General features: G+C 53.1%; 1 protein-coding gene across 3 annotated transcripts in view; it reads right to left on the bottom strand.

Annotated features, from left to right (window-relative positions):
- GNG4 (G protein subunit gamma 4) overlaps positions 1–19,072 on the bottom strand; it is a 62,314-nt gene extending 43,242 nt beyond the window's left edge. The window contains exon 1 of one of the 3 annotated variants that reach the window (XM_059170400.1): positions 18,924–19,072. The gene's annotated coding sequence lies outside the window, so the exon portion shown is untranslated. Of the gene's footprint in view, positions 1–18,655; positions 18,872–18,923 lie in introns of those variants that run through there. The other 2 variants (XM_059170398.1, XM_059170399.1) reach the window with 2 other exon arrangements.
- Positions 19,073–20,277: the final 1,205 nt, after the last annotated feature.

Below are 20,277 nucleotides of genomic sequence, written 5' to 3'. Positions count from 1 at the left end.
TTAGGTGCCTGACTCTTGATTTTGGCTCAAGGTCATAATCTCAGGGTCATGAGATCAGGCCCTGCATTGGGCTCCACGCTCAGCCTGGAGTTTATTTGGGACTCTCCCTCTCCCTCAACTCGTGCTCTCTCACTCCTAAAATAAACAAAAATTTTTTAAACAATGACCTTAATGTTAAACTTAAAATTTTGTAACAATCTCAGGTTTACAGAAAAGCTGCAAGTTCAACACCAGGGATTGTCTTCTGAACCATTCAAGCATAAGCTGCCAGCCCAAGTCTCTATTACCCCTCAGCACCATGGGTCTCCGGAAGACAAGGACACTCTCTTATGCAACCACAACACGACCCTCAAAGTCAGGCCAATGTACACTGCTATATCCCTATCATCCGGTCCTCAGACTCCATTCAAGTTTCGTAAAAAGTGCCAGTAATATCCTTCATAGCAGAAGGAAAGCAACTGCCGGCCATGCGGCCTTGGACTTCTACCTCCAGAACTATGAGAAAATAAATTTCTGTTGTTCAAGCCACTGGCGATACAGCTAATACAGCTCCTCCCTGGTTGTAAGAAGAAAGCCAACTGCCTTCGCTCAGTGCAATGCCGCGGACTGACCAAACCTTCAGACTCGCACAATTACAACAGCAATGGGTCTCTATCTATTCATGAAGACAAGGGCAGAAGGCCCAGCTGGCCGGCAGGACAGTATCAGGATATCCCACGAGGGGCCTTCAGAAGTTCTTACTGTGGTTTAGGTAGTGTCCAGGAGCCATTCCCAAGCGGTAGCACAGTGCAAGGAGACGACATCTACACGGGTGGGTGTGGGGGCCACCTTGGTGCAGATGACCCCTGCCCACAGAAGCAGTATCTCTTCAAAATAGCTTCCAGGTCCCCACAGGGACATGCCACTTAAAAAAGTTACCAAAACTCGGGTAAGCCCAAAGTGTAGTGTCTACAGGAGGTGTTTGAGGTTCATTCATCACTGCTTCCAGTCCATGAGTAGTTTACTATTTGGGGGACATTTTGACCATAAGCAATGTCACCTGACAATACAGTTGACATACATTGTCTTATGTGGTTTCCAGGGTGTCACAGGTGAGCAGAAAAATGCCTTCTTTAAGATGCTCATGTCCTAATTCCCAGAATCTGTAAGTATGTAACATGACAAGGAGGAAATAAGAGCGGATGGAATTAAGGTTCCTAATCAGTGGACATTAAAATAAGAGGTTAGGGATGCCTGGGAGGCTCAGTCAGTTAAGTGTCTGCCTTCGTCTCAGGTCATGATTTCTAGGTCCTGGGATCGAGCCCTGCAATCAGGCTCTCTGCTCAGTGGGGAGACTGCTTCTTTTCTGCTCGTGCTCCCTTTCACTCTCTCTCAAATAAATATGATCTTTAAGAATAAAATAAAATAAGGTTACCCTGGCTTATCTGGGTGGGTCCAATGTAATCACAAGGGTTCTAACAAGAGAAAGAGGGAGGCAGGAGAGTCAGTGTCAGTGCCTGAGATTTTAAGGTGCTACATCTGAAGATGGAAGAGGGCTATCTCAAGGAAGGTAACCAGCCTCCTCTGGAGGCTGGAAAAGGCAAGAAGACAGAAACAAATGCACTTCTGAAAACACCGTAATTTTAGCCCAGTGAGACCCTTTTCAGATTTCAGACTTCTAGAACTGTAATACAATAGATATGCTGTTTGAAGCCACTAACTTAATTAGTTACAGCTGCAATGCCGGATAACAGAGCCAGGAGGTTAGCAAGGCTGGGTTCTCACGCAGCAGGGGGAGAGGGTGTACGACACTTTCACCCACACCGATATACAGCTGGACCCTCCCTCCCCCCTCCAGCTCTCTCTCCTCCTTTCTGGCTCTCTCCGACTGTATTAGTCAGCTTTGGCTGCTATAACAAAGAATCACAGACTTAGTGGTTATGCAACAGATGCTTATTTTCTTACAGTAAGAGAGGCCAAAAGTCCAGGGTCAAAGTGTTGGCAGGTTGATATCTTCTCAGGTGCTTCTCCTTGGCTTACAGATGGTTGCTTTCTTGCTGTGTCCTCAAGTGACCTTCCCTCTCTGTTGTTCTGTGTCCTAATCTCTTCTTATAAGGACACCAGTCCCATTGGATCAGGGCTCATCTGCATGACCCCATTAATTACCTCTTTCAAGGCCCAGTTTCCAAATAGGGTCACATTTTGTGATATTCTGAATTTGGTGGGGACACAATTTGCCCATAACACTCCGCCCCCTGGACCCCCGAAGTTCATGTCTCTCTTACATGACAAGTAAACTCACCCCAACAGTTCCAGAGTCTTAATCTTACTCCAGCACCATCTTTAAATCCAAAGTGTCATTTAAATCACATGTGGGTTCCAGGCCTCCTCCTGATCCTTCTTTTCTATTTGTTTGTCTTCTAGATCACTAATTTGATCTTCTGCCTCGCTTACCCTAGGTATTAAGAGGATTTCGATTAGATTGGATCTCAGTGATAGCCTTTTTAACTTCTGCTAGATCAGCTCTCCCTTCCGCCCGTAGGGATTTTATGTTGCCACTAATGGTCTTCTCCAACCTAGCCATTGCCTGGATAATTGTTACCCTGAATTCCCTTTCTGACATATTGTTTATGTCCATATCCAGTAATTCTGTGGCAGAGGTCACAGTCTCTGAATTCTTCCTCTGTTGGGTGTTCCTCCTCCTAGTCATTTTGGTGAGATGTGGTTGAGGGGATGTGTAGCTGAAAATATCCACCATGATCCAAGAAAAAAAAAAAATCACGTATGGGTGAGACGTGAGCTATGACTCATCTTGAGGGAAAAACTCCAGTCCGTGGGGTTTACTCCATGAAATCAGACAAGGTATCTGTTGCCAAAACACAATGGTGGCCTATGATAGATTTTTCCATGCTGAAAGGGAGAAATCAGAAAGAACGGGGTCATGGGTCCCAAATGAGTCCTTTGAAAGACAGTGTAGTACTTCAGACCATGTCAACTCCCATTTTGACGTGACATTATTTCAAAAGAAGAGCTATTTTTACCAGGCGGGAAGTGTCTGATTGTCAGAGCAAAATGACACATCTGAATTTTCCATGTAACTTTTAATTGAGAAAAGGACAAGTGCTGTCATATTTCAGCGCCTACCATTACTCCAGAATAATGCATTTTCTATAAACGCTACTCGGCAAGCTACTCATTTGCACATTCCTGGAGAATTGATCTTTTTAAAGAAATAACAAGATTGTGTTCCAAAGAATCAGGATTTTATGTTACATCGTGTGTGCGTCTGTGTGTGTGTGTGTGTATTTATTTCCCATCTCATTTGCTTCCTGCTAGATCTTTAGTAGTAAGACCACGCAAGCCTGCTTTGCGGTCTGCGGCTCCATCCCGGTCCCTCTCATCTCCAGACGCTTGTTTTTCGTCGTGATCAAGATTGCGATTTGCAAACAGGCTCCTAAACGCTGGAGGAAGACTGTGAGTAAACTTCGGCTCCTGGAAGATCCGAAACACTCGGCTGACTTTCCGGAACCGGGGCAAGAGCTGGCTTTGAGAGTAGCTCCCAGGAGGACCCGGAGCCCGCCGAGGACCCAGTGCGGGTGGGGCTGCCAGGCTGCTGAGGAAGGAATTACCAGAAGGCAGCGGAGGGCCCCATGTGGCAAAGGTCCACAAGGATCTTGGTGAAAGGAATGGGGACTAATCCCTTCCTGTCCTCCCTTCCCTTATCTCTCTCTGGCCCAGGACACTACTTCTCTTTCCCACCTTCCCAGCTTCTCTTGCAACCTTTTCAACCTCTTTAACAAAAAACAAAAAATACTGTTCAGAGCAGTTTTAAGTTTCACAGCAAAACGGAGCAGGGAATAGAGATTTCCCCCCATGCATGGCATTCTCCATGGCACGGACGCACCGTAACCACCCAGAGCCCACAGATCGCACTGTCGTTCATTCCTGGTGCTGTGCATTCTGTGGGTTTGGACAAATGTATAATGACAGGTCGAGCCATCGTTATAGTGTCCTACACAATAGTTTCACTGCCCTAAAAATCCTGAGGGTCAGGCATAATTATACCTGAGCCATGCCGCCGTTCTTAAGGTTAAACGAGGTAATGTGACTGAAGGGTCTAGAAAACCGGCTGGCACGGTGTGGAGGGCCGGCAGTAAGTGGCCGTTATCAGCAGGATGGAGGCACCCGGAAGCAGACTGCTGGGGCTCTTGGGGTATGGACTGTCTGCTCTCCCCGGGACTCTGCCAGGAACTGCAAGCCTTCTGGGTATGTTACATGTAAGGGAGAGAGGGAGACTGGGTGGCCCAGTTGGGGAGCATCTGCCTTTGGTTCAGGTCATGATCCCGGGGTCCTGGGATCAAGCCCCACATGGGGCTCTCTGCTCAGTGGGGAGTCTGCTTCTCCCTCTCACTCTGCCCCTGTCCCTCATTCGTGTTCTCTCTCAAACAAATGGATGGAATCGTAAAAACAACAATCATGTAAGGGAGAAAGCTAACCGCCTGGAGTAGAGTGAGGCCTGAAAGAAACCCCAAATCCGTACCTTCGGACACGAGCGATGGGATGGCACTCACAGCTGCTGACCTACACCTCCCCCGCTCACGTTCAAGGAGAGGCAGGGGTGGTAGGTTAAGGAACAGACACACTCAGGAGTCTTTGGCTTTTGTTTCCAAAGCCTTGTCTTGTGTGGGAAAGAAGTTGTACTGTAGGGCGGCTGCAGAGCAGGAAAGGAGGAGCTGCCCGGGCACGAGACAGCGACCCTCTCCAATAGCCCGGGGTGGCTGGGGGTGGGGGGCGAGGACTGCACTACCCCGCTGAGTAGGGCATGGGCGGGGGTGGCAAGATCCCAGTGGAAAGTGGCCAGGGGCGGGGTTCCTGGAAGAGACTGTTGTGCCCCCAGGCAGGACCAGGACCAAGAGCCTCTAGCCTCAAGGGCCGTACCCAGCTGACGGGTTCTCACAGTCACCTAGTCCTCGAGATGCCTCAAGGACCAAGGGGGCCCCTTTGCCACACCCTGGACCTGCCTGAGTTCTGGGGAATCACAGGGAGGCTGGGGACGGCTGGGGATGCCCGAGACAGGAGTCCCCTGTTGGCCGGAGGGATGGACACCTCAGTGAAAGACGAGTTACGGGAAAATCAGAAAAACCCGTTGCTCCCCCACACCTGAGTCCGGGGACTGGGATTCACACCAGCCTGTCCATGCGGCCTCCCCCCGGGCCGGCCAGGGTCCGGGTTAAGGAGGCTCTGCAGCAGCGCTGCCACCTATCCGCTTCACACAGCTGCTCCCTCCGCTGCCGTGACTGAGGCCTCAACCTCCTGTGATTCTGGGGCCTCCCTGCAAGTCCCCTGGTCCGGGGCGCCGGGTCCCAGCACCTCGGGGTCTGGCTCTCTGCAGCTCACCAGTCACTCATGACCTAGCCGCCTCTTCGAAGGCTTGTTTCGTTGGAACCTTTGTGACCGATGGTGCGGCAGCTGGAGCAGCCCCAAGTTCATTACTGAACCGGGCCCCCTACAGAACGGAGCAGGACCGGGAGGCGGCCGGGAAACCCCTCCAACAGAATTCGCGTTTGCTCTACTTGGACGTGCAGGAGTTTTAACATCTGCTTGATGTTTCATGAGTAAACCTGACGTTTATACAAGACAAGAGGAAGCAGAGGCTCAGATATTTTGTTTCTGAATCCACATTTTAATGTAATGTAATTTCTTCCGAAATGTCAAATATGCGAGAGGCTTTTGAAAAATTGGTACCAAGCTTCCTCCGTATGATATTCAAAATTAAATAATTCCAGTCCCAACTAAGAGTCGGCTGCCTGCCCTGGCTCGTAGGTGCCTGGAACTTTGCCACTGTCATCTTTTGCTTTCACTAGTTGTTCGCCAGCCCAACTCTTGCTGGTAAATCTGCCTCTGCTCATTTTCAGGGTCTCACTCAGATGCTACCACCCTCTCAAACAAAATTTTCTTGAGCTGGCTTGCCCCCGTGGTCCCTGGAGCTGAGCGCCACTGCCCATTGCTGTGATGCTTCTAGGCTTTCTGTTGTCCTCACTGCCTGAGAGCTTGTACTCTGGTACTCAAGTAGTGGTGAATATGTGTTTTCTTCCTTCCTAGACTGCCAACTCTTTGAGCACAGAATATTTGTTAGGTTCATTTTTTTACTTTTTAAAGATTTTTATTTATTTATCTGGCAGAGAGAGCACACACGCACAAGCAGGGGGAGCGGCAGGCAGAGGGAGAAGCAGGCTCCCCACTGAGCAGGGAGTGGACGTGGGACTCCATCCCAGGACCCCGGGATCATGACCTGAGCCAAAGGCAGATGCTTCCCCATCTGAGCCACTCAGATGCCCTTTCCCTTTCTTTCAAATAGGACAACAGTTAAGATATTTGAGGTCCCCTTTCTGTCATCCTACCTTCGCATAAATCAAGCACACACTCTTTATCCAAAAGACCTAAGAATTCTCTTGTGAGACTGTTTCAAAATGATCCTCAAACCCCAAACAGCTGAAAGCTGTCAGAGACACACCTTCAGAGCATGGTAAGTGCTTGACTTTGCTGTTGAGCACAGCAGACCAAGGTCTGCCAAGGCCAGCTCTGTGGCGGGGTCCGCACAGCAGACCAAGGCAGAGCCGCCAAAGTCAGGCGTTTTGTCCTGGGGATTCTGATGGCCGAGATGCCAGTGTGAGTCCCCAGGGGTTTGCCTGTCATACACGAGAGCCACCCGGAGTGGTGTGGGCACAGCCCAGCATCCTTTGGTAAGCCTGCCCCTCCCCCTGTACGGGAGAGGAGCTCTGAACTGCTGTCAGAGCCAGCCACCCGCTCTGTGGGCCGGACGCCTCGGTCACTCAGCACTCCTGGATGCAAAGTACCACAGCCCGACCCTCACACTCCCAGGGGAGGCACCCCAGGAGGCTCCCACGACTTCTGACTTCACGCGATCTACACCTCTCCTGCAATTCCTGTCTTCTCATTCTTCTGAACATGGTGACGCAGGAATTAATCCTCAGCTGACCAAATGATGGCACCGACAGGCATGAAAAAGTCAATCTGGGACTGTGTCCCATAAGTTTGAGAGAGCCCCCGAGAGGGATGTGGTGGACCGCAAGCGGAGGGGGTCCGCGGGCTGCAGCTCCTTCCCCGCGGGAGAGCGCCTCCTGCAGGCAGGACTCCCGGGTCAGACTTCGCAGCTTCGTGCAGACCCCGCACCCTCTCTGCAAACCAGCTACCAGACCGAATCCAAGAATCCTCCTTCAAGCCAGGTAGGAGCAGTCAGAATGCTCTGATGCTCGTTCTGGAGACAAAGAGTTTGGAAAAAGAGGGTTTTATTTTTTGTTTTTGTTTTTCCAGATAGGAAGGGTGGCTGAGAAGCCAGGAGATTTACTTCTAATCCCATTTCAATTTTGGTTACTTGTCTGACTGCGAGTAAGTTTCTGTCCCTGCATTTCAGGGTTCCCCTTTGTAACAGTCTGTCATTGTCCCCAAAAGAGCAGTCAAGTACGATGCCTCAAGCAGGAACAAAACCAACAAGATAACTTAGCAAATACATGAAATCTGAGAAACCATCACTTGACTTTTTAAAAGATTTTACTTATTTATTTGACAGAGAGAGACAGACAAAGAGCGCACAAGCAGGCAGAGCAGGAAGCAGAGGGAGAGGGAGAAGCAGGCTCTCCACCAACCAGAGAGCCCAATGCGGGGCTCGACCCCAGGACCCTGGGATCATGACCCAAGGTGAAGGCAACCACCCAATCGAATGAGCCACCAAGGCGCTCCGTCACTCAACTTTCTGAGAAAAGGTAACAACCTAATGGCGTGATCATGATGAAAAAACAAACAAAGAAAATTAGTCACAGAGTTTTCATTCTAGTTTAGGAGAATTTATGACCAAATGACTGCTCAGACACCTGCCTTCAAAAGAGAAAGGAAGCCTGACCTCAGAGGCCGTCACCCACGAGCACTGTTGATCATGTGTTACAGACGTTAATGGATCTCTCCAAGCTGTTTATTCATATTTTGCAGACTGACTTATGAGCTATGTATGGAGGAGAATGTTTTAACAGCAGTGAAAAAAAAAAAAAGATACATTAAATAAGTCTGAAAGTGATCTGGGTATTTTCCAAGAAAAAAGATACAGAGTCTGATGTGAGTTTTTCTTTAACGCATTGGCAGCCTGTTGATGACCTCTGCAAAGTAGTTGTCCAGGGTGACTGTCCCTGAGCGGTACAGGTGAGGGTGGCGAGTGGCTGGGCTGTAGCTAGAGGCAAGTGGAGAGAAGTTCTACCTTTCCCAATAGCCAAGGAAGCCATGGACCGTAGGATCTGTTCACTGACCCAACCGAGGCACATTACGACCCCCCCCCTAAATGCAGCACCGGCACCGGAAGGCTGTCTCTGAGCAAGACAGTCTGCCTGGGAGGCTCGCCCTGGCTATTTCTCCTTTGAGCCAGAAGTCAACGCATTATTGGGAAGAGGCACCCAAGAAGGGAAAAGTCTAATGAATATAATAAGGCTTTAAGAAGCAGGAAAAACATACACACAGTCTAGCTCACCCACAAAGTTTCCATAAGATGCAAAGATGAGTTCTCAAATCTGAGATGTAGCAAAAACATCTTCTATCCCTACACGGGGAAGACCCGTCCTATGGAAATTCTCCAGCCAGGTCCCTGCAGAAGGAGTAAGGCTGCTTAGTAATTCTTTGGCTCTGAAGCCAGCAGCTGATATAGGAACATAACACAGAAAAAAGTAGAGAGCAAATAAATGTGCGGTATTTTAGAAAATCTACAGTAACATTTGTTAATGAACCAAAGAGTGTTCGAAATGGAAAGGATTTCACAGACTAGGGATCCAGTGGTTTTAAAGCATGAAGGTCTCTTCTAAAATTTAAAAAAAAAAAAATGTAGCCTCCCTATGGCAGTACTTTCAGTGTCTATTGACTCAGAAGATTTAGAGTGACACAAAGAGTTCAGGAATACACTCAAATTCATGTCATCTTCCTGATCCCAAGGATGTCAAGCACACTTGCAGATTAGCAGTAGACGAGCATCTGACATTGCACATTCAGTCTCCACGGGGCTCCTGGGCTGGACCTGGACTCAGAGACCTTTTGCAGTCGCTCTGGGGACCCCCTGCCAAGCCTTTAGCCGGGCAGCTAGCAGTGGAGAAACTGGCAGCGCCAGACAGCCAGGCGACTCGTGGGTCATAGCCGGGGGCCCTCTCTCTGGGGGACCCTGCGAGAGGGTCTTTCACTTTACTGTGTAGGAGAGCCCAGATGAGGGAGGGGAGAAACCGGTGCTGTGTGCAGCGAGATGATGTCCTGACGTCCTGTTCTGTGCGTCCTCTCCCTGTGCTCCCTTGTCTCCCACCGTCCCCGGCCAGCTAGGGGGCCCACGTTGCCTCAGGGGGGACTGGGATTATCAAAGCAGGAATACAGAAAGACGAGGAGGCATTTTGCTTTTTTCTTTCAAAGCAGGTTCCGAAAGCCCTCTTGGGGGACATGTTTTGGATGCCAGAGATTTTGATTTATGTGAGGAAGGCTTACGGAAAGAGAGGGCCCCGAGGACAACTAGAAAGAAGAGAGAGAATGGCCAGGATTCACCTGTTCCTAGGACACCTGCGCTGGGAGACGTGCGGCGAGCAGTGCAGAGTAACTCTGGAGCCCAGCGGACACCTGTGGGAGGCGAGCAGCTCGCGCTGGGACGCAGGCCTGCCTTCCCTTTGTCTTCATCACACAGGGAGCCCATGCCTGCTGCAAGCTTGTGCTCACTCAGGGTCACGTCCCCCATGCTGAGGCCGTGTTCTCGACAGGCCTCCTGCCAGCAGACCTGCTTATCCCTGAGGGTCCCCCGCAGGATGCCCACCTGTGCCCCGAGACACTGGTGAGCCTTATCCAAGCTATGCCCTAGGGTACGCTCATGTCAAAGACCTGGGGGGTCTCACGTGCTCCATCCAGCAGGCGGGGCCACAGACAGGTGGTGGTGGTGCATGGATGCCCCAGCATCTCATTTCTGTACTTGGGAGGGGCACCCCTGACCTGGAATCTGGAACCCTATGGCCCCATAAGGGTATCTGAGGCCATTTTCCACCCAAGAGGCAGCAGAATGCAACTGATGTGCAGAAGCCCCGAGTTTCTGTCCTCGGCCGCTTACACTTAAGGCTTAGTTTCTCAGTCAAGAATGGGGATAAGCATGCGGGCCTCCCAGCACTTCTGGAAAGATCAAGTGGACAGGTCACAGGAATGCTTTTGGTAAAGCACAAGACACTAATCAAATGTTTGCAAGGGCTCTTTCGAGAGTCTAGGCAGTGTCTGTGAGATACACGAAATACAATTTTAGCAGATATAGCTGGGGTAGTGGTTCCAGGGGGCATTCACTGTGCTTAATATTTTAAAAAAAATTAAAAAACTTGAAACACTGTCTAAAAATTCTTCCGACCACTTATTTCAGTCAAAAACCAAGGGGTGAGGATGCTTTATGTTAAAGACCCCTAATATAAAGAATTGTTTATGTTAAAGAATTAGAATGGATGAAAGAAACCTGAGACACAGGCAGATGTTTGGAGACAGGAGAATCTAATACGCACAGGGACGCTGTGTTTAACCAGAGTGTCCCCTCACTGCCAGGCCATCACGTGCTTTAAAACCACGCGATGATGGAGGAAGGCAGAGGTGTGCATCAGCACACAGCTCGGGCTGCACGTGGCATCAGGTGGAGCAGTGGGAATAGGGACGGGCAGCTGGTCTCGCTTCCTGGGTGGGAAGCATTCACGGTCGGCATGGACGTGAGCAAACCTCTGGAAAGGAGCTTGGGCAAAGAAACAGCAGAGGCCACCATTCCCCTCAACCAAAAAGGACCTAGGATCCAGCTCCTGCCTGCCTGCCTTGTTGGGTTCATGTTTGGAAGCTCCCACGTCTCCCAACCACCCTTTAGGCAGGACATGGGCAAGAGGGAGCCAGTGCAGGATCTGGAGCCAAGAAGCTGAATTTGGAATGCTGGATCTTCTCCTTACTCGCTGTGCGACCCTGGGGGCCAAGTACTCAGCCCCTTCTTTCCTTTGGCTGTAAACCAGGAAGAGTCAGTATGAGCTTCCTATGGCTGCTGCAATGGAGGACAACAAATTTATGGCTTCAAAAACCCAAGTCTGTGATGTGAGAGCTCTGGTGTCAGAAAGCACACTGTCCGCAGGGCTGCTGGAGGCTCCAGGGTCTCCCCGCACACCCTGCTCAAAACCCCCTCCTCCACCTTCCAAGCCAGCAGTCCAGCATCATCGTCCTGTCCCTCGGACACCGCCGTCCTCCTTTTATAAGGAAACGTGTGATTACATCGGATCCACCAAATAACCCTGGATACTTTCTCCATCTCAAGCGTCTTAACCACATCCACAAAATCCCTTTTGCTCTGTAAGGTAACACAGTCACAGGTTCCACTGTGGCCATCTTTGCTGTTGGGGGCACTGTGTTTCCTTCAACCATAGTTGCCAAGGCATAAATACGTATGAACATATTTATTTTTTAAGTTGGCTCCATACTGGGTATGGGTACCAACGCGGAACTTGAACTCATGACCCTGAGATCAAAAAGACCCAAGCTGCGATCAGGAGTTGGCTGCCGCGGAAGTGATGGAGCCACCCAGGTACCCCCTTGAGGAAATACACACTTAATACCATATAAGACAATTAGAGCCTGGCTTGTAGCGGTCCTCAATAAATGTTAGCTGCTATTATCATTATTTGCTTAAACAAAAACTCACAGCCTCCAAAGTCTTCACTGTTCCTTAGCTGTGATGCAACCCTTCCCTCTGGCCAAGTCCCGAGACCTCCTTCTGGAAGCCTTTCCTGACAAAGACTGCGTGTGCTGTCCCGCTGTGCTCAGGTTCTTAATTCTGGGCTGTGTCTTAAGCCTCTGACTGGCATGTACATTCCTCAAGACCCAGGACCTCCCTTTACTCATCTCTGGGCTCCAGCCCGCTGGCCTAGTAGCGCTCACAAGTCTCCTCAGTGACTAATGATCTTCCCTGAGCCTCAGCAAAGGGCGAGGCCGGTTCATGTGCCTGCAGGTGCCGTACCCCTGAAGCTGCTGTGGCCTGCCCCACGGGAGCTGCGGGACGGTAGCAGGGGTCATCATGTATTTTGGGGTCATCATGCTGCACACAGATGCAGTTAGATCTTCAGGGTGAAGAGCTGGTTTCCGGGTGAGTGAAGCTGTCCTGTGAAAAGGACGGGTGGACAGAGCCCTGTGTCCAGCTGGGAAAGGAGCTCTTCCTTTTCCAGGGGTTTTGGCCTTCTGGTATCTGTGGGGAGTCACGGTCTCACCCATCCGAGGGTTGGGGGGGGAGAGGCTGGCATAGGAACTGGTCTGGGACCGCTGGGGGGAGTTTGGGGGTTTTCAGTCACACGGAAGGACGACCTGTGGAAATCACCTGCTTCAGTGGTTTACAAAACTCGAAAAACACAGATTCCCTGGCCCCAGCTCCAAACCACTGAGTCAGATGCCCAGGGGTGAGGTGGGATTTTGGAAAATGACTCAAACTCATTTTGCTACGCAGCCAGGTTTGGGAGCCACAGACGATTCTGCCTGGAATTTTCCAGACAGACTATGCTCCCACGAAATGATTCCTAAAACAGGTGTGTGAAAATGGAAGGCACGGCCGACGGGGCCCGTCATGATGCAAGTTCACGGTTCACCCTCCAGGCCACACAGCAGGATTCCACGAAGCATTGTCTCCCAGTCCACCCGTGTCCACAGCGGAGCGGCCGAAGGGTGACAGCTCCCTCCTCTGGTTAGCCCCCAGGTCTTTGATCGGGCTTCTCAGGGGCACCCTCTGGAGGGTTCTGGGTGGCTCAAATGCCCTTGGATTAGGGCTCCCTCCCTATGGCCTCCTCTCGCCCCTTCCATCCGGCGGCTGGATGGGTGGGACATCCACGACACAGGGAGATCCTGGTGCTGGGTGTTATTTTGCCACAAGTTTCTCCCTCCACCTTGAGTCAGACCAAATGTCCCTTTTAGCTTCCCTGGATGCTGGGGCGTGGTGGAGGCTATTGTAGAAAGCAGCTGCAGAAGCCGCCCGTGGGCCCAGCCCAGTGTCATCTCGTTCCACTTTTGCTGCCTCTGCACCTAGGAGACAAGTCCCTTTCCTTTCTCCTTCTTGGATCCCAACACGGAGTCCTTCCAGGAGCACCTTGTTTAAAATCTGCAGTAGTCTTTCCCTGGAATTCTGTTGTCTTCCTTCCTCATTTTGTTTTTCTCCCAAGCACTCGTCACATTTTGAGATGCTCATTATGAAGTTATTATTGAACTCACTTTTGATCCTCAGGCTTGTTCTTCCCGGCCTCTCCCTCTACTCGAATGTCAATTCTGTGAGGGCAGGACTTTGTCTCCCCTTCCCCTGGCTGGTCCTCGTCCGTTCGCACGCGGAGTCCCGCGGTTGGGGAGCAGAGAAGCCAGCACAAGGCAGGGAGTGAGGAGAAAGACAAGAGACCCCACCACGGGCCACATTTCACAGCTAACAGAGGCTCAGGGAGGAGGCAGAGCAGGAAGAACCGGAGGGAAGTCAAGAGTGGCCTGGGGCCCTGGGCCACTGTGTGGGCAGCTTAGGTGAGTTGCCATGGTTACTGGGCAGCAAGGCCAGGGCCCAGCCCTCCCGCTTCAGGCCACCAGAGCTTGGGGGTAGGTGGAAGGTGACCAGGTCTGGGGGAACCCCCCCCCCCCAAACTCATCCTCGGACAGACAGGCTGTCCCCGAAGGCTAATCAACAGTAATCCCTGACAGCCACATGCAGGGAGAGATGGTGTGGCCGAGTCAGATCAAATTCGAAAGTGTCAGGGGACAAAGGAATCATAAACAAGAGACAGAGCTACAACTGCCTGAGCACAGAAAGAATGAGTCATCCCGGGGAGCGCGTCGGCAGCTTGCTGCGGCCTCCCAGACACCGGCGGCGCGAGCGGAGCTCTGGCACTGCTGGGCAGTTGTGTCCCTTCGAAGGGACCAAGGAAAGGTCCTGCCAGACCTGTCGAAGGGGGTTCAGAAAATACCACCCCCAAATATGCCACTTTGGCATAAGGACTATTTTGAGCCGAATGCAAGTAAGAAACAGCAGACGCAGGAGGACCTCCCTGGCCTCGCCCTTCCTGACAAGAGGCACGTTTCTGTTTGTGGAGGAGTTTATCCCTTCCACCTCCTAGACCAGGAGGGAGAACACCACCGCCATCACTGGGGAGAGAAAGCAGGCGTCAAGATGAGGTCTGCACAAACAAACCTTGCTAAAATAACTCTGATCTTCTGTAAGTTGCCCCCCTGTATTTACCTTCTCACAACTTGCCGCTCCTAAAAGCCCGTATCCCTTTTTGTCTTGTCTCTTTACCACAACTTAATTTCCCTTTTTGAAAGATCATATATAAGCTCTCAAGGTTAACTGCTTCTTCAGGATTTCTCTTCTTGCCCGTGAAGCTCCCGTGTGTATGTATAATAAACTTTTCCTCCTATTAATTTGGCTCTTTTTCTCCTGTTAATCTCTCCTGTTGTCACGTTAATTCACAGGCTCCAGTCACTAAACCTAAGAGGGTAGAGGAAAAGCTTTTTTCCTTTTCTACAGTACCCTCCGGGGGCATGCACAGCAGGTACTCCAGGGCAATAGGAGAGGGCAGATGCCTTCCCAGATCAGGCTAGAAAAACCCGTCAGGGGAGGATACCAGTCCTTGGGTGTGCCTGGACCCTCATACAGATAAGGAGAGATGGGAAGGTAGAGGCCACTGTGACAGCGGGTCTTACAGACAAAACGGAAGTCATTAGGCAGCAAAGATTCAGTCTGTGTGTGTATGTATGGGAGGGGGTCCTAGGCTGCCAGAACTTCCCAATAACAGTGGGTATTGGGGTGAGGGGAGAAAACGGTTTTTTGAAAGTGTTTTAGTGATTCGATTCCGGGTTCTGTTGTTGCCTGGAAGGCAGACCTTGCTATATGGGGACTGTGCCAGGGGGTATCAGCAAATGCTGGCTCCCCTGCCCATGTGCTGCCAGATCTGCCCCCCTGCCCCCAACAACCCAGACTTCCAGCATGAGGCACCACCCACCGTCTGCCACCCCTGCCTCTGCCTCTCCAACAGTGTTCAGAAGCGAGCCCCGGAGCTGGCCGGGCCCCCACTGACGTCACCTGCTCCCAGCGGATCGCCTCCAGCAACTTTCGTACATCGCTCTGCTTTCTAACCCCCTTTCAGCGTTCCCTCACTCTTTCCTTTCTGCTTCAAATTCCATTTCTCCTATTTGGACTTTCATACTCGCACCGTGTTTTTGGTGAGGATCTCTCAGTTTTACGTATTTATAGGCTAGAACACCAGAAGGAAATACAGGAGAATTCGGGTGGTGCATCTATGAGGGGAGGTACATTTTTCATATTAACACCTTTTGTTGTAGTTGAAAAGATGTTCCAAATAAGAAGTTCCCTTTTTTCCTATTGCTATCTCCCTGGCCCTCTTCCTTTGGTGGTGACCCTGAGCATGGGGTGGCTGAGAAGCTCCTAGAGCTGCAACCTAGACCTGAATGCCAGGAGGAAACAGGCGCTAACGAGAAAGCAGGCATAGGTGGTGCAAGTGAGTGGACACGGGGCCACTGCTTAGTGCAGTGCACGCGACTGTCAGCGGGGCCCCCAGGGAAGCTTCCAGGGTGCCGTCTCTCTCTTTTTGCTCAGCCTCACACTGCACATCCCACGGGAGAGCCCCAACCTGGCGACCCAGGGTGAAATGGTTGGAGAAAGCGGAGCAAGAAGGGAATTTGTGCCTCTGTGAGTGGAGCCATGTGCAGTCCCCGGGAGCGGTCCCCCCACATCACCGTTTCTCCCCTTGCGTAGCTCAGGTGCTCCTCCTTTGCATTTGCATATGCTTTTCCTTGGTTCATTAAAAAAGTCACCACGACCCACCAAGCACCCTGCCAGAACACTCTGGGACAGTTGTTTTCTGCTAAAGAGAAGCTTTGTACGTAAGGGGTGAGGATTAAATCCAAGTAGCTTGTGGACCTGAAGCTTGTCTGTCGTCCCTCCGCCCCATGGCCCACTAACCCGGGTTCCCTCCCCATCTGGCCCTCTGAGGTTGGGCCACGGGTGACCTGCTTGCAGATACCCGGCAACCTCAGGGCTTCAGGGGCCGATGGCTTCTCCACAGCCTCATATACGTCCTCACTCCTCCTAGGACACTGGAGCCCAGTCCATGAGCAACCTTTCCTCAACCCATCTGCCCAGAACTGCCATTCTGGCTGCTGGGTTCCACTAGGAAGACTCATTGCATGTCACCTACCATTTGACCTAACAAAAGCTCCTCAACAATTAAAGCAACCTGGAGCCCTCCAGCTAGCTTACTGAAACGACCCTCCCTTCAGTAGCCATTGTTTTCCTCTGTGGTGATTTTTTTTCTTTCAACAGTAATTCTTGCCTCTATTTCCTTCTCTAAACAGAAATTTCATTTGCAATTTTTCACTTCTGCTAATTTATTTAAGATATTTGGTTTATTCTTCATACGGTTGGAAAGAACTAGTTAAAATCTTACAGTTGTATTACGCTGTTATGTATTTGGCCCCCCTGATTTTCTTTGCTGACACTCACTTAGCATCTCCGATTTTCAGTTAAAATACCCTTGCTGGCTACTATGGAAAGGATATTTTTGTAGTATTTTTGGTGTACTAAAGAATTTCTGGTTTGAAAACACTGAACGAAGACTCTCTCTACCTGTATAATAAATCTCCATGCCAGACCACGTCTACCATATCTATTTACCAATAAAAAGGGGAAATCTGTGAGACTACAGAACAGTATATGTTCATAAAGGTAAGATCTTAAAGACATTGTCTCAAAATGCCACGAAGAAAAAGGGCAATCCACGGACACGCATTGCATGATTAGGCATTCTCCCCCTTTCGAGTAGAACAAAAATGAGTCAAGGTAAGAACAATGTGATGGTGAGATGTGGCTATAAATAAGTGAGAATGAATTGTCTTGCAGACTTCTGTCTTTTCTTAGCTATTTGGCTGTCTTTCTCAGTAAGCAGCAGTTGGGGGGGGGAAGAAGGGAGGGCGTTTTCCCCAGCCCCTCCTACAGCCCAAGCCAGACCTCCTGAGACAGCTACAGGGCACATGCTTCCCCAGGGACCAAGGGGACAACAGAGTCTGAGTTCCTACCTGATGTTCCACCATTTCACAGAATGTGCTGAGATAAGGGGGACTCTGGATACTGTCACTAACTTTACCTTTAAAGACTGTAAAATGAATATGGGTTTTCCTGGTTTCTCCACTGTCTACTTGCCCAAGAAATGTCAAAGGCAATTGCCTAGCCAATCAGGGGACTCCTGGGAATGACCCTTTTGTTGTGCTATGTGTCGGCTGGCCAGACATCTTCCACAGATTCCCTTTGGGCAATTTTATTTTAAGGAGGCTGAGGATTGGTGGTAGAGGAGCAAACAGGAAGGCCATTGTCCTAAATAGTCATTTCAGCTTAATAACCCCACGGTGAAGCTACTCATTAACCAGCCAAGCACCATAATAAACCCTGTATTTACGTGAATACCTACTATTTATTAAGTGTCATATCCATCTTTTGTCCACACTGATAACTGAGCCAAGTCCACCCTTGAAAATTAATTCATAGTTTATGTCTTGTTTCTTGGAACTGAAAAAGGCTTTCTGTTCAACATCTCAGTTGTTCCCACAGTAGCTTCTTGCAGGGAACAGGGCCAGATCAGATGGCGGTGTGCCTCCCTTCCCCCGCAGCAGCACACAAAAATCAGGAAAAGGATTTCCCCAAAGAATCAAGAAGCCAGCCACAGAGCCCGGGTCTCGCTGCTGGTATGAGGCATTTACCACTGAATTTGTCTGTCCCACAGTGGGAAAGAAGCCTCATAGTGAGGACTCAGGAGCAGATGACAAGACTGACACGTTTTAATGGGCAGCACCACGCAGCCCAGGAGGCCTTCTGCTCTCACTGAAAAGGCAGGCCCCATGACAGCCTTTTACGGCCCTGGGAGGTAACAGAAACAGAAAGAGACGAAGACCGGCCCTGCTGGGGAGGGGAGCCCGGGCGTTCAGGATGCACTTTATCACTTGATCAAACTTTAACATTTTTCGGTTTCCTGACACCCTAGCCCCAAATACACGAAAATAAGCAAATACCCCCAAATTAAGAAGTCTTCTCCAGCCACACCTCTGGCCCCCTCACCCTCCCGCAATTATTTCTAAGGCAACTGATTCAGCCAAAGCTCCCCCAATGCCGCTGGTTGCGCGCGGCGAGCGCAGCGGGTTTCAGCACCAGCCTCGGGGACAGACGCCATCAGGCCGCGGGGACCGAGCCCTCGCCCCGGCGTCTACTGTCGCCGCCGAACCGCTCCGAGGAAGGAGTCCCGGGGAACTGCGAGATCCCGAGGGCTTCTTCAAGCACGGGCCGGAAACATATTCACAAATAAAACGACAACTAGCCACTCCAGCCCTTCCACTGTGGGGTCCTCTTTCACCGGGGACGTCCCCGCCCGGGGAACGGCGAGTGTTCGGGACCTACATATGGAAAGGGGCCCCCGGAGCCTCCCCCAGCTCAAGCCCCAGAGATCGGGAGACGCCGGCCACCCCGAGCCTCCCCCGCGCCCAGCGTTCGGAGCAGTCGTCCAAGCCCGCGCTCGGGGTCGCTGAGGGCCCTGCCGCGGGTCGTGGGTTCGAGGGGCGCGCTCACCTGCCGGCGCCCACCGCCGACGCCCACCTGTGCGGCCGCGGGAAGGCCGGCTGGGGCGGACGGCCGGGGAACCCCAGGTACGGGTGTCGCGCGCCCCACTGACGGCGGCGGGACCACGCGCGCACCAAACCGTGTCTCCAGTTGCAGGGACTTTCCCGCCCGAGTTGCCCTTTGGCTTCTGGCTCGCCCGGGACTCGCGAGCCAGGGCCAGGCCGTCCGTTCCCCCACGGCACACCGGGCCCGGCCCGCCGGCCGGACGCCCACTTACCCGGAGCGGGGCGCGCGGGCCGAGGGCGCCGCTCACGCGCGGGCTTTGTCTCCGGCGCGGCGCTCGCGGGGGGCAGCCAGACCGCGCCGCATCGCTCCTCGGCCAGGGGGCGGCTCCGACTCCGCGTCCCGGCTCCCGCGCGCCTCGGCGCTTACGGGCTCGCGGTGGGAAGGCGCGCCCCGCCCCGCCCGCTACCCCCGGGGTCTCCGAGCCGCGTCAGCAGCCCCGCCCGGGCCGGGGAGAGACGACGTGAGGCTGGGGGCGGGGGTGCGGAGTGCGGGGCGCGGGGGGAGGGGCGTGGGGGGCGAGCCCGTGGCCCGCGCGCCACCGAAGTCACCCAGACCCAAAGTACTTCGTCTGCTCCCCGCCCCCGGTGCAGGGCTCCTGGAGCGCGAGCGGGCCCGGCGGAGTGCGGGGCGCGGGACCCCGGACCCCCGCGGCCCTCCTTCCACGTTGGTCGCGCCCACTCCGCGGCAGGGTCTCGCCGGGCGCCCGGGAGGGGCCGGGAAATCCCGCCCGCCGCCGCCGACGTCACTGGTGCGTCACCGGGGCTCCCGCGCCAGGGCTCCACGCACGCCCCGCGCCCCATGCCTGCGCCCCTCACCCCGCCCCGCTCGCCCCCCGGCCGGCCGCGCGCCCCCGCGGGCCCCGGCGCTCCGGTCAGGACGCGCGCACCGCCCAGGGGCTGGGGGCGGGGCGGTGGCCGTGGCGGGGGGCGGTGGGGTCGCGGGGCCGCGGTCCTCGCGGGATTCCCGCCCCTGAGCCTCCCGCGGCCTCCCCCGGGCCTGGGGGTTAGTTCCCGGGCCAGCGAGGTGGGGTGAGCCCGTTTCCAGCCGCCCCAAGAAATGCACCATCCGCCCCGGCCCCCGAGAAGGAGGCGAGTGGAGAGACGCTCCCGACCCGTGAGGATTCACGAGGCGCCGTCGCGCTCTCCGGCCGAAGGGCCGCGCTGACGTCGCCGCGCGGCGGGCGAGGAAGGGGCCGCGGAGCAGGCCCACCGCCGGGGCGCGGCCAGCAGGGCGGGCGCGGGTTCCCTGTGCGCCGGAGAGCGGGAGCCCGTTGCGCGGGGAGTCCGCGGCCGCTCCGCACCGGCGTTCCGCGGCGGGGGCAGTTCGGACCGCGTAACCACAGCCCCTGCCTCCGGGGGGAGCAGCGTGGCCGCCGTCTGTGGCCGCCTGCGGGTGAGACGACACAGAGTCGCGGCAGCAGGGAAGCAGCGACGACGTTTCAGGCGCTGTGAGGGGGGTGGGTAGGAAAAGGAGGCCGAGGCGAGGTCCGTTCCTGCAACCATGTGAAATCATGGCCGACAGTTAGGACCTGTCGCCAGGAGATCTCCGTGCGCCGGCCTGGTCCA

This window comes from Mustela lutreola, chromosome 4, assembly GCF_030435805.1.
Source record: "Mustela lutreola isolate mMusLut2 chromosome 4, mMusLut2.pri, whole genome shotgun sequence".
In the NCBI taxonomy this organism is placed as follows: domain Eukaryota; kingdom Metazoa; phylum Chordata; class Mammalia; order Carnivora; family Mustelidae; genus Mustela; species Mustela lutreola.
This window is presented reverse-complemented; position numbering and strand designations above follow the sequence as displayed.